Source organism: Sitophilus oryzae, unplaced genomic scaffold, assembly GCF_002938485.1.
Source record: "Sitophilus oryzae breed Bouriz unplaced genomic scaffold, Soryzae_2.0 scaffold_578_pilon_pilon, whole genome shotgun sequence".
Classification (NCBI taxonomy): Eukaryota; Metazoa; Arthropoda; class Insecta; order Coleoptera; family Curculionidae; genus Sitophilus; species Sitophilus oryzae.
The window spans coordinates 2,411,623-2,429,380 of NW_022147171.1; the positions used below are offsets into that span (position 1 = coordinate 2,411,623).

Sequence of the window (17,758 nt, forward strand, 5' to 3'; positions counted from 1 at the left end):
TATTTCGAGGTAGGTTTATTTTGTTTATTAGACCTTGTTTGGTTTTAAACAAGAGTTTCATGTTTTTAGGGTCCAAGGTACGGACTGTGTCCAAGGTACGAACTGTGTCCAAGGTATGGACTGTGTCCAAGGTACGGACTATCTCCAAGGTACGGATAGTGTCTTATGTACAGACATTATCTTATGTACAGATGTCCTGTGGACGAGTGTCCCCATTAAGAATGATTTTTTTCTTACATATAAGTGCCACAGCGTGGATGTAGCTTGAGTCCCATGCTGCTTCACTCCCATTTCTAAGCCTAGTCAGTAGCTACGGCTGTAGTGATTCACGGTGTCCTCAATCTGGCCCCTTTTGTTGTTTTGACCAACAGGATCGCCGACAGACAGTACAGAGATGCTAGACCACCTCACGCTGTTACTGTTTGAAGCAAGGTTACATAAAAGAACAGCTAAGTGTATATTTAAGTTCTAGTTATACATTTAACATCTAAAACATTTTCAGTCTTAAACAATAACGTACATCATAAGTAATATCGTACAGACTATGTTCAGTGGTTAGATTGTTAAGAACATTCAATTCGATATAATCTTTAAAATATAATTTAGATCTTAGGTTTCAGTGCATTACGTCTTGTAATGGTATTACTTTTATAGATATTATTGCACTATTTTAATAGATGGATAATCAAACATAGATTCTAGAATCTACAGGTTGTAACATCTTCGATTTAGCATCATATGGAATATATCAAATTAATTAAAGTAATGCTACATTTCATATTTTCTCTTAAACTTTACATGTCCTGTATTTTATCGTAGTTGTTTTCATTGATATTTAGTACGACTCTTACCACCACTTTCTTTGACATATAATCACTATATATTTACTAGAACTCTACAATGTCATGTATCAGCAAAGAACGTCATGAATATAGTCATTAGTTTTAAGTATTATACAACTGTGTTTTCTTTCTCTGTACATGCCTGGCGCCCAATATCTATATATCTTTTGTTAATTATTACTGATTAATTTTCTTTCTAGTGAAATACCTTATCCACGACTGCTCTCCGATGAAAAGCTGCCGTTCGCAGTAGTAGTGGTTCAAAAAACGCTACAACTCTTAGGAACACGTCTATAAAGTTTTTTCTCAAAAAAAAAGGTGACGTGTATTTTCTTTTAAGGTTTCCGTTATATTTTAGAACATTTTTTAAACCGCCTGTTCACCGCAAATTTTCCCGCCATATAATTTCTTAATCTCTGATATTCCATGGTTAAGGCTTTATCCTACGGTTGCGACACTAAAAGGGACGCAAATACAAACAAAAAAAAACTGCGGTTCTCAAATTTTGTTAAAAATAAATATTTTTTTTTCAAACTTGAAACTTGAAACTCGGTTATTTTGGATTTATTTTAAAAACAGCAAAGAGAAAATACGATTCTTTTATCGAGATCTACCAGCTCTGAAAAAATTTGCACTTATTTTATACTCACACTGTATATTTTTCAATTTAAATACATCAAGGTTTCAAATGTTTGTTCAAATTTTATGAAATTACTATATTAAATCAAAAAATGTTTCTTTAGATATTAGTAATGAAAACTAGTGATGAAAAAAACACAGTTGATATTTTTACACAGTTTTATTACAATGTAGAACAGTGATTTATTGGTTGTGCGGTTAACAGGAAATATAAATATTCTTTTGACCCTACCTACAATCTAGCAACATTACATACTATCTTTCAAGCGATGCATCTGCAAAAAAACGCTGTTTCTACTTAAAACTAATTATGCCTTTGATCTCTTGAATGTTTTTTTTAGTTTTTGATAAGAAAATATTAAATTTTTCATCCCTATACAAAAATACATAATATAGCGTATTCTGTTTCGTCGTTTACGACTCGTCGGTAGGGCTTTAATGTTATCACCTACTTGAGATTTAATATTTTTCGAGCGTCATTTTGTCAGAGACAAGTTACCGATATTCTGATAGATGCATCTCTTGCTTCAAAATTCGATATCCCCAAAATTAGGCGCATTATATTCTCGTTAAAAATTTATTTAAAACTATTTAATATCTCAATTATTACACATTAATTTAATACTAAAACTATGATATATTAAAGTCATATATCATGGACGCTTAATTAATTATAACAAGCCTTATTTTAGGACGCGATGTCCTTCATTTTATATTCTCAAGAACTGACGGTTTTTTTTATAAAAAGATTTTGAATAATTTTTCTTTTTTATAATATGTTACAAGTAACATAGAACCTACACTAAAATCATTACTAATTATTAAAGATAAATGTTGTTAAATACTGTTTTGACAAATTTTGAATAGCGAATTCTTCTGTAGAACATGAGAATATAAAATGAAAGTCCAAGAATATAGTGTTTCCTGTCAAATGCGGCAACATCGTTTGTGTTGGTGTTAAACCTTCCGATCCCCCCACAGATGATGCTCTTCGGGCTGTGGCGACTGAAACCCTACTAAACAAAAAAAAAGAAAGTTCATGCAGGAACGATAAGTTTTGCATTTATTTCTACGCGGCCCTTAAATGCGATGCTCGGATGACTTAAATCCTATGATCTACGGTGCTGAATCAAGTCACGGAACATTCCCTCTTTTTTGTTCCTAGAAAAGTGAATTAGGGAGACAGCCTTCACAACGTAGAATCGTGTTGTCGTGGTAATCCACCAGTTTCAAAAACGATCCAGCGCACCCGTAGACCAACCTCGGGCAGAATCCGCAAGTCTAACATCTATTGGGTGCTGGTGGTTTGTATTTGTAATTCGCTCATTGATCTGTGGAAATTGAAAAAGGTTTGTTTTACACGTAATTAAATTTGATCGCTGTCAAATTACTTTTTGTTTTGATCGTATAGGTTTCAGAAAACACTTTAGTATAACAACCTAATATTTATTGAAGGTTTATTGAAAACAGGATGAAAGATATTTGAATGAATATTGCAAAAACAGTTTTAATGTATATACAGGATCCGGAAATAGTGCGTCAGGCATCTGTACCTCCTAGTATAAAAAAAACTTGGGAATTTTGTTTAAGTATAAAACCTAAAGTATGTACGTATTTCAGGAAAATATATTATTTCAAAATTTTTAGTAGTTTCGCAGATACACGCAGTATTATTTCATATAGCGTTTGCAACGGTAAAATCATTGGGTGAATTTGTTAAAAATTTACTGTGGAGGCTATATGAAATATAAAACCGCGAATATCCGAAAATCAATCCCGTTCCACTCATACTTTTTTGGATCACCCTAATAGAAGTTAAGCCACCCTGTGGAAGTAAAAATATTTTCCTGAAATGCATCCTAGTACATACTTAAAGAAAATTCCCAAGCTTTTTATTGTAAAAGCTACAGATGCCCGACGCACTATTGCCGAACCTGTATCTTGTCTGGTGGTACTAGAAATTCTATGATCATTTTAATGCACATTTAGAACAAAAATAAATAAATACAGTACAAGAGATACTATGTGAAAATATCGAATAAAAAATCTGTAACAAAAATGTATAAGTATACAGGGTGGCGCACCTCATTCACCTCGGTTGATTATACGAAAACGGAAGGATGTAGAAACAAAATATTTTATAAGTATATGTGGGGAGGGAATGTGCACAATTTAAAATTATTTTGAAATGTACAGGGTGTTTCAGGACTAAGATCCATACCAAAGTTATATTTTTTCTTATGGAACACCCGGTATTTTATTTCATTTTTTGATTCTGGGCCCCAAAAAAAGGTATTTATTAGAAGGGTTAAATATGTTTAACATCTTTGGTTTTTTAGATGCATGCTACAATAGAATATATTATTGACACCCTGTAAATTGCCTTTCAGAATTAATTCTTGTGCTGACTTTTAAGCCAGAGAAATAAATTTTACTGAAAAATTTGATTGCTTCGTTTAATGTATACAGGGGTATCAAAAATTGCTGGTCTATTTTAAATATTTTCCATTAAAACTTCGTTATTTCAAATACAACACCCTGTATTTTTTTAAATAAATCGAAGCAGATTCAAATGCTCTTTCAAACTTTATTAGGGTTTCCTATACCTATTTAGCTCAGATTTTGAATAAGGAGCAATTTTTCAATAAAATGGCAACCAAGATGGCTTCTAGATTGAAATTTAAAATAAGATTTTTTAAGCGAAAATGTCGAATGTTGACATATGATATATCATTCTATTCAGTGTCATTTTCTATCAAAAAAGGTAAAAAATACCGGGGGTGCCATTTAAAAATCAGAAGTTGTAGTCATTTCCGGTGAAACAGGAAGTGACCGAAAAAAATTAAATACGTTAATCAATTCTGATTAACGTATTTAATCTCGTTTACTTATTTGAAAAAATAAAAAAGGTTGGTTGAAAAAATAAAAAAAATATGGGTGAGCGACTTTTGAGAATGACCCGGTATACACGGTCCGGCAATAGTGCGTTGGACATCTGTAGCTTCTATAAAAATCGTGTATATGTATGTAATCGAGTGTATCGGGATGTTTTTTTTAATCCTTTCAGAGCACTTTATATAATCCTAAAATTTGAGTATATATATTTCGATAGTTTCAGGGATATAATAAATAAATAAAAAAAGTCCTTTCTTAAAAAAAAATACAAGAACTGTCCTGAAATCTAAACTATATTAGGTATTTACTTTAGATGGTCTGCACGAGGGTTGGCTTGATTTAAATCAAATGATTTAAATCATGATTTAAATCAAGTGATTTTTTTATTTTTAATCATGCGATTTAAATCAAAATAAATAATTTTATTGAAACTTTATAATAAATCAAAAATAACTGTAAAAGTTATAAAAAATAAAAATGTGTCTTAGAAACTATAAAAAATATTTCTATAACAGATAATAAATCGAAAAACAATTGTAAATGTTATAAAACTATATAAAAATATCTATTCATCAATTTAAATGTTGGACCGATTTTTGAAGTAATTTCGTGTGAATCCATAGATAGACCGCTAAACGCAGGGATTTATTTTAAAATTTATGTATAAGTGACAAAAAGTTCGAATACATATCATTCGCAGTGTAGTGCAGAAGTAGGTTCTTCTGATATAGAGACAGTAGAGACTATACATATATCTTCATTCCCTAGAAATTATAATGGTTGTCAGCAAATATGTTGTCTTATATATATTTTTTTTGAAACGGTTATGTTTCCAAATTCCTACCGACATTTTGATCAGCTGTAAGTTCCTTACACTTTGACATTAGATAATACACATAATCAAGGATAATACTAATTTCATTCTCGAATTAAGACTATTTCCGAACAATAGTGTATTGTTTTATTAGGAGTAGAAATTATACCTTTTTTGACGATACCTTTGAAGGACCATCGTAAAGCTATTCCGACGTTACAGGGAGGCACAAAAAGTACATTTTTACTCCGAATAGGACATACTCTTTTCTTAAAACATTACAAATATTTTTTTAATCAATTTGAAACATTGCTAATAATAAATATAAACAGTAATCGAGCAACAATTTGTCGTTGAATATTTTTTTGTTTAATAATATATTTTTGTACTTTTTTGCTTAGGCATAACAGTGCTTTACTTTTATGCATAGGCGTTAAAATACAAAAATTAATACTTTTGAGACGTTTGAAAAAAAGATCCTTTTGATCTGAAGCGAGCGACATTTTATGCGGAATATATTGGTGACCGATGTGGAAAAATGACACGCGCCGTAAAATTGTTATCGGTATCGGGCAGAATTATAAAGATTTAGCCATTTAGGATAGGACTTTAATTGGAAATAAGTCCTAATCATTTGGAAATCCGATTTAAATATCGTTTTGAATTAAAATCAAATAAATCTAATTTAAATAAAAAAAATCAGATTTTTTTGATTTTTAAAAAAAAATCATGATTTGTTCCAACCCTGGTCTGCACTTACTTAATATGGTAATCGAAATACAAGATGCTCAAAATTCTACGCGAAAATTTCTAAAATACAAAATAATTTTTCTTCCTTTTTTTCAAATGGAACACCCTGTAGGTATATTATTTTTTCAATAAACGGCGAATTAAAAAATAATTTTTTTAGAGTATTTTAAAATTTTTAACGGTTTTGCAAGTATTTGAAGTTTTATACATATTTCATATGGCATTTTCCACAGCAAATTTTCATCAAAGCCATCTAATGATTTTTCTCTAGTATTTTACCGTTGAGAGAGTCATATGAAATAATACTGCGTGTATCTAACCATTAAAAATTTTGAAACACTTTAAATACAAAATATGTTCATTTCAAATCTATTTTCAAAAAACAAAGAAAAATTATTTCATATTTTCGAAAGTTTGGCGTAGAATTTTGAACATCCTATATGATTTAAGATTACGATATTTATAGCAAAGTAAGTTTAGACTATCTAAAGTAAATACCTAATATGGTTTTCATATCAGGTATTTATAATATTTTTTTTAGTGAAGGTTGAAAAATAAATATTTTTTTATTTATTTATTAATATCTCTGAGCTGAGACTATCGAAAAAAAAAGTCATATCTTAAGAAAGTAAAATGATCTGAAAGGAAGCCAAAAATGCAACAATATACAGGGTGTTCCATTTAAAAAATATCATCCCGATCCACTCACACTTTTTTGAGCCATCCTATAGAAGTTAAAATATTTTCTTGACATACATCCTCATCTCATACATAGTTTAGGTTTACACTTTAATAAAATTCCCAGATTTTTTATTCTACGAGCTACAGATGCCCGACGCACTATGGCTGGATCCTCTATAATATAAACTTACCAAAGGCCAGTACTCAAGGGTACTTCGGCTTAATTTCTTCTAACATCTATTGTCTATTGAATTCCAAATATGTTCTTCCTATAACAAACATGAGAAAATTTTGAGTAATAATTGGTATATTCAAAATGATATTAGGAGTGTACATCCGACATCCGATACGCTACTGAATACAAACATCCGATACGCTACTGAAGCAGTTAAATTGACTAGTCTAAATTCTTTGACTTCTAATGTTTGAAAAGTAGTAAATAAAACAAAAATTCAAGAAAAATTAATACCTAGTTAATTTTAAGTGAATTTCATAAATGATCGGTTTATTACCCACGTATATTATACAGGGTGTCCCAGAAGTAAGTGCAGGTATTTTAACTGGTAGTATAGTTCAACCCTAGAAACACGTCTATGAGGTTTTTTTCGCGAAAAAAATTTTGAAAATTCGAAATTTTTTGGATTTTTTTTTAATTTTTAGTTAAAAAAGATAATTTCTTGATAATATGGCAACATAAGTATTAGATTAAATTTACAAGAAAGAAAATCCAGAAAGAATCCAGTGGTTCTCAAAATTTTAGCAAAAAATCATTATTTTTGGAAATTTTCAAAGTAAAATAACTCCGTTATTTTGGACTTGATTTGATAAACGATAGAGAGAAAATATGTTTCTTTTATCGAGATCTACCACCCCTTAAAATATTTGCACTTATTTCTGGGACACCCTGTAAAATCACATACGAGCGAAAAGTTATTCCATTATTTTCCTCGATTTTTGACCGAGATCTACCGCACGCTATACAACCAACTATTTTACAGTCTTTTTCGATAAATCGCAATAGTGTCACTGTTAATTTCAGTTTTGCTACAATTTCCTTCTAGATTTACTACCTTTAAACAACTAACAGTAGCAGAAAAATAATAAATAACATAAAATCAGCTCAGTAAAGACTGACAAATCCACAACATTTCAAATCAAATTCAAATGTGTGAAATACCGTATGATCGAAAAAAAACGGCGTGCAGTTGGCTGGGAAATGACGATCGATGACATTTCCCATATAAATTTACATATAAAATGACAGCGATCTTCATTTCATAGCCATCGTTGACGCCGTTTTTTCTCGATCATACGGTATATCGTTAAACAGGACTGCCAAGGATCCCCACCCTATTGCTCTCTGCCCGTCTACCTTGCATGAATACATGGATAATATTAATTTTTTATTCAAATGATCATTTTATCGTAAATTCCGCTGCTTACATCAGTTACATCCTAATTCATCCATACAGCGACTGTACATACCACGCAGCGAGAAAGGGCGTGGATTGCTCAACATTAAATCTCTTTGCAAATCCCAAGGAGTTAAAATGAGAGAATACTTTTAACACATGCACCCAAATATCCAAACTTAAAATCCAATCTATTTACTACAAATACCCAATCTAACAACTTAAATTTCAAATAGAATCTCAGTAGCTCAAGTAGAATAAATATTGGAAAGAGAAGATATTACATGGAAAATATCCCTTACAACTAGCTGCTGCCGATATTGATAAGTCAACATCAGTTTCTTTCTTAAAGTATGGTAACCTGCACCCTGAGACAAAGTGTTTCATATTGGCAATCCAGGACAAGATCATGAGAGCTAGAAATTATGAAAAGCACATCCTGAAGACGGTTGGGCGCATTTTCGACATACATCAATGGTGAGTCGAAAATGCGCGCAACCGGCTGAAACCATCGAACATATTACTGGTTCGTGCTCCGCCCTTGCAGACACCGATTACCTCTATCGACATAACCAAATGGTTTTCAATGCTATAAAAATCGTAGAAGAACTATAGGAATATGTGGCGGAATTCAATTACCTCGGCAGTTTGATTGCGGAAAAGGCCAATATTGACTCTGAAATTCAGCACAGGATTAGCAGCGCCTCAAGAGCATTCTGGAAATTAAAAGACAGGGTTTTCTACAATCATGACTTGAGCACAAAAACAAAACTTGCAGTGTATCGAGCAATTATATAATAATCGAGCAATTATATAATAATCCCCACCATGTTATATGGGATCGAAACCTGGGTGCCGTACCGCCGACACATGAACGCATTAAACAAGTTGCAACAGAGACTTAGACAACTCTTAAGAATCCGGTGGTTCCATCATATCTCAAACATATCGATCCTTAAAAAAGCTAACTGCGAGAGTATTGGAGTCATGGTTACAAAATCCCGCTTAAGATGGGCTGGTCACGTATGCAGAATGCAAGAAAACTGCATACCAAAATCTCTGATTTACGGTGAGTTTGTAGACGGTAAGGGGAGGCTGGGTGAACAACTGAAAAGGTACAAGGACATTTTCCACGAAAACAAAGAGGATTAATCAAAATTACTAAAAAAAGGGGATTAACATGCAGAATGAGTGGGAAGAAGCAGCTCACAATAGAACCCAATGGAGAAGAATTGTAAACTCAGTTAACAGCGAAAACCAAAACGAAAAAGTAAAGAGGCAACAACCGAACAACCAAAAAGTAAAGAGGCAACAAAGCAATGAGACTTTTGAATGTCGCGGTAGGCAGATAACATCACGTATCGGGCTTTTCAGTCACAGAAAAGCTCATGAAAGAAAACGCTTTGCGTGACCATCTTCTGATGTGTGTCGAATACTCGTCAGCGAGTAATGGCAGTATATATGTAATCAAATGGATGGCTAACATTATACATTCGTGCTTATCATTAAGGTGCAAACTAATAAAATCGTCGCTGCTATATTATATACACCTGATGCACTATTAGAATCCGACCAACATCTAATATACTGGGACCGAACAAACCAAACTCAATAAATCTGATAAAGTAGCATCGATTATTGACAACGGAATTCCACTCACGCACAATCTATTCAAAACAGAACAAGAGAAATGTAGAAATATACTACAAAAAATATACTACTACGTTTTACTTAGCTACAGAGGTAAAACGCATTTGGAACCTGAACAAAGTTAGTATTGTGTCCCTTATAATCTCCACCGAAGGAGTTTGTACCACCAATCTTTCGCCTAACTTAGCTAAATTGGAACTATCAAAAGGCCTACGTTATCCCATACAAAAGACCGTAATTTTACAAACCTGCCATCTAATTCTTTAGGATAAAGTGTATTCTTCCTCTGCCTATACAGGGTGTCCCAGAAATAAATGCAAGTATTTTAAGGGGTTGTAGATCTGGCCAACAGAAACATTTTTTCTCTTTTACCGTTTTTCAAATAAGTTCAAAATAACCGAGTTATTTTATTTTGAAAATTTCCAAAAAAAATCTTAGTAAAAATTGTGAATTGAACTTTCCTAAAGCAAGCAGCATGCTAGAAATGAAAAATCTATTTTTATTAAGAATATATTTTACACCAGCAGTAATTAAGAATATCGACACGAAAACTATATTAGGATGAGAAAACGAAGAAAATTCTAAATGAAGTCTCATGACTTATCGAATATAATTATTATGGATTAAACTTAAAAACAAGAAATAATATAAAAATTCGAATTTTCTAACGATTTTAAAATTTTTAAAGTCATAAGTGCATATTTTAAATATTTCAAGGAATACATTACAGCCATTTTAGAGAAAAAAATAAATAAAATTTTAAATAAAACTTTCTCTAAAGCATATATTTTAATTACAATATTAAGACATGCTTAATATATTATAAATAAATATAAAAATATATAAATAGAAAATTATTTTTTTGTTTTTAGTAAAAATTGTGAACTCAATTTTACTAAAGCAAAGCTGAAATTTAAAACATATTTTCTATTTTGAAAGTAGTTTCAAGGAGTTTCAAGAAGTTTCAAGAAGTTTCAAGGAGAGATATGAGGGTGTAATAATTATAAAAATTGAAGAACGGAGCAGGTATTATTAAGATAGAGATTAACCTTAATTATTCAGTATAAAAATAACAAAAATAAATGTGCTTAATATACTTACATTATAATAAAACTGAGTCGTCTATATCACAAATTCATTTTAGTGATATGCGCTTTTGATTACTGCAGACGACTGATGTTTAAATTTTGAACATTTATATTTATACTATATTTCATTGATAAATAAATGCTTTTTATTTATTTTGTAGTGGGGAATCCCTGGTACAGGATGCACCAGGCTTAACAATTATTATATTAATGCTGAAAAAAAATTATTTGCTATTTGGATGTTTCTTCTTACCAAGATAAATATAATATAATTTTCTAATAGTTTCTATGTTTCCAAAACAGTTTGAAATGTCAACGGAAGTGTATGATATACAAGGTGTCCCAGAAATAAGTGGAAGTATTTTAACTGGTAGTATAGTTCAACCCCAGAAGCACGCCTATATGAGGCTTTTTTCACGAACATTTTTTTTGGAAAATTCGAAATTTTTTGAAAAATTTTTTGGAATTTTCTTTTTAGGTTTTAGTTAAAAAACATAATTTCTTGATAATATGGCAACATAGGTAGTAGATTAAATTTACAAGAAAGAAAATCCAGAAAAGATCCCAGTGGTTCTCAAAATTTGAGCAAAAAATCATTTTTTTTTTGGAAATTTTCAAAGTGAAATAACTCCCTTGTTTTGGACTTATTTGAAAAACGATAAAGAGAAAATATGTTTCTTTTACCGAGATCTACCACCCCCTAAAATACTTGCACTTATTTCTGGGACACCCTGTATATTTTTATCGTATCGAAATTAGGCTTGTAATATACAGGGTGGTCGGAACTGGATTACGGAAACATTAGCATATTCTGCACATAAAAAAAAGTAAAAAATTCGTATAAACTTATGTCCTAAAATGCTTCGTTTTGGAGATACAGGGTGTTGAACTTTCATTTTTATTTCGATTTTATAAATAAATAAATAAATAAATAAATAAATGCCTTTATTGTCAAAACAATTTTCAATTTGTAGACAAAGGTAAACTAACAAACAAAGTAAAAAAAAAACAAGGTACACAAACAAACAAACAAAAGATAATACAAAACATTATACAAGTAATATTGTCAGTCTTATTGTTAAAATAAACATTTATAAATGTTTACAATGTCAAAGAACTAAAAAATAAAAATAATATTCAAAAATATTTAGCTAGTTTATAGTAAAATATCAATGACCTCTAAATAAATTATAATAAGACTCAAATATCTCGAGTAAGGTTGCTCGCAGCGATTTTTACTACTTGAGAAGTCATATTGACATCGAAATCAAATTTATCATGTTAAAAAACCCCAGATACTAATTTTCATCTAAATATTGAATTTAATTCAAAAATTATTAGAAAAAATCTATCTAAGATCATAGAAAGGTTGGTTAAAAGAAGGCTGGTATCTTTTCTGTTTAAGTGCAAAATACTTACTGAATATCAATTTGGATTTCTAAGCAACAAGTCCACAAATGACGCTATGTTTTCTCTCCTTAATAAAGTTTACTCCAGCCTAAACAGCCATCATTCTACAGCAACAATCTTCTGTGATTTTTCTAAGGCGTTCGATTGTGTAAATCATAAGATCCTAATTAATAAACTGCAGCACTATGGGTTCAGGGGATCATCTCTCGAATGGTTTAAGTCGTATCTGAGCAACAGAAGTCAACTTGTGAGGATGGATACCACGTTGTCTTCTAGCATGCCAATAGAATGTGGAGTACCACAAGGCTCAATACTAGGCCCTATTTTGTTTCTCCTTTTTATTAACGACATTGCTAACATAAACATCATTGGCAAAATATGTCTTTTTGCGGACGACACTAGCTTCACTTGGAGCAACAAGGACATCACGGCACTTTATAGGATTATATCAAATGACTTAATCACCATTAAATCTTGGTGCGATTCGAACCTCCTGAGTCTCAACATTTCTAAAACTAAAGCTTTGTCGTATAAAAACTCGCTGCAGCCTTTTGTACTTAACAACACCACCATTGACGTCGTAAAATCTGTAAAATGCTTACGGCTTGTTGTGGACAATTCTCTGAAATGGGACATACATATCGAAGCTTTGTCGAAAAAATTGAGCTCTGCCTGTTTTGCATTAAGGTCTATTTCTAAAGAGCTTAACTTGTCATTGGCTAGAAATGTTTATTACGCACTTTTTGAGTCGGACCTCAGGTATGCCCTTCCATTCTGGGGTACGTTTTGTGCGACTCAATTTGACCTCATTTTGAAGCTCCAGAAGAGAGCTGTTCGATATTCACTGGGACTAAACAGCAGAATTCATTGCCGGGACTTTTTTAAAGAGTTCAAAATATTGACTCTTCCTTCCTTATTTATATTTGAATCCGTTTGCCTAATACGTAAACATGTATCAGCTTCTCAAGAAAGGCCATCTCACACTTATCCACTTAGGAACGCGGAGCTAGATCTTTATCTACCTACCCCACGCTCAGAGTTAGTTAAAAGTTCAATATTATACAACTCGATGCACAATCACCTGCCATTTGAAATCAAATCCATAACATCATTTTTTTCATTTAGCAAAACATTGAACTCTTATTTACTAGACAAGGCTTTCTACGCCGTAAATGCATTATATTTGAATTGAAAATCGAATTTGATCTTGTAAACACTGGTCTAATGTTTGCTATTGCTAATTTACTAATGACATCGAAATGAATTTATTTAGAAGTCATTGATATTTTACTATAAACTAGCTAAATATTTTTGAATATTATTTTTATTTTTTTGTTCTTTGACATTGGTATAATTTTCGAGACATTCTAGTATGATAAATTCAACTGAAGCTGGTTTAAAACCTAACTGTAAGTTTTCTAGAAACGTTTAGTAGTTTATCTTAACCTAAATACGATTTTTGAAAAATCTAGAAAACAGATTTTTTAGAAAAAAGTTTAAAATAAAGATCCAACCATAAATCAATTCAGAACAAATATTTTGAGAACGGTTGCTCGCAGCGATTTTCGCCAAGATATAGTTTTACGTAAAGTAAGGCGTAAATGTATATTTTTTCACTCAGTAGTGTAATATAGGGATGAACGAGAAGTTATTACTCTTCATAACAGTAAGAAAATAATATGTAGGTGGTGCCCTCTACAAGTAGGAGTCATATTGACATTGAAATCAAATTTCTCACGTTAAAAAAACTCCAGATACCAATTTTCATCTAAATATCGACAATAGTTCAAAAATTATTTCAAAAAAATCGAAATAAAAATGAAACTTCTACACCCTGTATCTCCAAAACGAAGCATTTAGGGCATAAGCTTTTTTAAATTTTTTACTTATTTTTATGTGCAGAATATGCTGCTGCAGTACAGTTCGGACAACCCTGTATATGTCTATCTAAAATAAGCTATATAAAGTTATTAGTCATGCTTATCACTTTTAAATTGTTAATGTTGTGTGGATTATATATTATTTTATAAAGTGGTATTCTAAAAATATATTAAGAAATTTATTTTAAGTTTATATTTAGTACAGGAATTACTGATAACTTGATAAAATACTTCTGTGAAATAAGAGCAATAATAAACATAATGTCAGAGAGACTATTAATTATTTAGTTGTATTTGTTGTATAAAGTTGTGAAGAAATATGTAGATATTCTCAGTAAAGTAAAATGTCAAGTTTTGGGTAACTTGCTTGAATAAAAACACCAATTAAAAATCAATCAAATGTTTTGTATATTCAATTTCGTCTGAAAATCTCTGAAAAAAGACAAAAAAATAATATTGAAAAGATATGAAAGATATAGGAAAGACGAAACAAAAAAATGACATAAACAAATTATGTCAAGAGAACCTACTATGAGATGACTGAACTTATGAAAGAAAATAAAATGTTGATGTTGAATAGATGAAAAAACAAAAAAAATACGCTCTATATTTAATAAAAAGTCAAACCCTTGATATTAACATATTAGTATGACCAGTATGATTACGTTACTTATTTTGTCTATACAGGAGCGTTGGCGATTTCTCGCATGTACTTGTGATGTGTGTCATCTGTGTTTCACAAGTATACGAAACTTTATACGGGGTGGCCCATCGAAAACGTTCCGCAAGGCATAACGACCAGAGTTTTTTTTTCAAAAAATCCAAAAACACGTCAATTTTGTTTGTGAGGGGGACTACTTTTGCCGCAAAAATGATTGCAAAATCTTCAACCTTCTGAGCGGGGGTGTCATCCCCCAATTTTTTTTAAATGGGAAGGGGTGTCAAGTGGTACCGCAATGAAAAGGGCTTTCTATTATCTATACTTTATATAGATGGAAAGGAAATACTGCCAACACAGGAAGTTAAATACCTGGGAATAACCCTGGACAGTAAACTCCTGTGGAACAGGCATATTAAGAACACTACCAGCAAAGCCATAAAGGCTCTTATGATATGCAGAAGACTGGCCGGAAATAGATGGGGCTGCTCCCCTAACATTTTGCGCTGGATATATACCATGATAGTAAGACCCATGATTACTTATGGAGCAGTTGCCTGGTACACAAAACTAGAGCAACGGACGGCAAGGCTAAACCTATGCAAAGTCCAGAGACTAGCATGTGTTTGCATCACAGAGCCATGAGAACCTGTCCAATAGCAGCAATGGAGGTCATTCTAGATCTAACACCACTGCACATTGTCATTGGTAGATATGCCAATGCGACAATGATTAGAATGGTCACTAACGGAATTAGTACTGGGAGAATTGTCAGATCAGGGGCTTGGAACACCCTCAAAAAGGAAATACAACTCATGCAACTCCCAGTGGACGATATGCCAAGAACGTACAACTTTGACAAACATGTCAATGTAGTATTGAGCAATAAGAAGGATTGGAAGAGCGAAACGCTTGCCCAGCAGTTAAAAGATCATACCATAACTTGGTATACTGATGCTTCCAAAACCAATACGGGAACAGGGATCGGAGTGATTGGGCCGAGAGCTAATTACTCCGAACCAATGGGCACTTACCCTAGTATCCTACAGGCAGAAATCTACGCTATCGAGAGATGCGTACAACTTATCTTAGATAGGAACTATCGGAAACAAGAAATAGCCATCTTATCTGATAGTCAAGCAGCGTTAAAGGCGATCAACTCAGTATCAATCAATTCGAAATTGGTCAAAGAATGCATAGAGAAGCTGAATAAATTAGGCAAAGAAAACAAAGTCCTCCTACACTGGGTGCCTGCTCACCAAGGGATAGAAGGCAATGAAAAAGCAAATAATCTAGCTAGGAAAGGAGCGTACACTCCACTAACTGGACCAGAACCGTTGTGCTTTCCAAGTGGTAACCAACTCAAGGCGGAACTCAAGAACTTGGAAGATTCCATCCGCAACCTGGAATGGAAATCTTGCAATGGTCTAGGACACTCGAAGAAGTTTCTGAGGGCTTATGATCAAGAAAATTCACAGATCTTCCTGGGTCTGAGTAAGAACAATCTTCGGATTGTCACGGGGTTTTAACAGGACACTGTCTCCTCAATGAACACCTCAGTAGATTGAAACTAAGAAGAAACGGCGAATGCAGATTCTGTGGGGAAGATGGTGAAACACCAGTACACCTCATCACTGAGTGCGCCGAGACGACAACCATTCGTGCCATGAATTTTGGTACACTGATATTGGAGATGGAGAACTACCCTCTATAAAACCGTCCCAGATACTGGCTTTTGTCAAAGCCCTGGGACTGTATGATGAGTTATGATTCAAGAAAGGGGGACACAATGGATCTGTAAGGTCGAAGTGATTAACCCCCCTCCCACTCATTCTAAATTCTAAAATTCTAAATCTATACTTTCCCGCTTCGTTTTTGAAAATCGGTCGAGTCATTGAGAAAATATGAACGATTGAAATTTGAAAAGTTTATTTAAAAATTTATCAGAGTAAATGATAAAGATAAATTCCTTCGACCAATTTGCTGTTTTTTCTTATTATTTCTAGATGTTTTCGCATTTTTCACTTGCCACAAGGTTGAACGATCAGGTGCGGTAGTTGCGAGAAAGCTGTTCTCTGACTTGTGCGTTGAAGTTCTTCTCTATATCGTTAAATTTTTAACAATTATGGTGTACTCACTTGCAGAAAAAGTGGAAATAATCGAACTTTATTTTAAAAATAATGAATGTGGCAATCGGGTTGCGCAGATATTCAATGAACGCCATCCTAACAAACACCTTTATGGCAAAATTTTTCTAAATTTATTTATGTTGTGGTGCTTGGACCACACATGATCTGCAATGTTCAATTTCACTTCATTGTTTCACCTCTTTGAGTATGTTTCTTTGTGTTCGTCAAGTCTAGAGGACGTTTTGTCTCTCCACTATACGACTCACCGCACTCGCAAGGTACCTACCTGGTAGATGTACTCATTTTCTTAGTTTGATGATTCAGGTTTTGTTTTTGTTAGGACACTTCTTAGAGTAGTCTCAGACTTAAAAACAGTTTTAATTTTATATTGCTTAGCTATTCGTCTGATCTTCTCCGATGTTCCTTTCACATATGGAATCGTCAAGAGAGAGAGAGCATCCTCCTCAGGCTGGCGTACCAATGAGTCGGACCTGCAATTGGATATAATATTGTCTAGGAATTTTGCAGAGTAACGATTCTGAAGCAAATCGGTTTTAATATTATTTAGTTCAGAATATAGTTAGAGAGTAATAAATAATTTTACTAAAGTAAATAAAGGGCTGGGGATCGAATCCTGTACCACTAGCACAGGCCACGGCCGGCCACCTCAATAAGTTACTACACTGTGTTAACACTGCTACAATAATAAAATCGTCAGAACAGTGAATAGTCCTTATTCTCAATTATACCACAACTTGTTTAGTGTGAACGTGATTTGAACTTGACTTAAAAAAGTTATGTATTCTACTAAATCACTACAAACTTCTGAATGGTTGTGACATTCTTAAGTTTAAATATAAACTTTAAGAATGTATAATACAATATTTGGATATGAAACAATTGATAGATT

General features: G+C 32.5%; 1 long non-coding RNA gene across 1 annotated transcript; it reads right to left on the reverse strand.

Moving 5' to 3' along the window:
• Positions 1–1,626: 1,626 nt before the first annotated feature.
• On the reverse strand, positions 1,627–10,894 carry LOC115887656. Its single transcript, XR_004051126.1, has 3 exons — positions 10,785–10,894; positions 6,813–6,890; positions 1,627–2,812 (listed from the first exon to the last, which is right to left on the reverse strand). It is a non-coding gene; the product is annotated as an uncharacterized LOC115887656 (long non-coding RNA).
• Between the last annotated feature and the right edge of the window lie 6,864 nt (positions 10,895–17,758).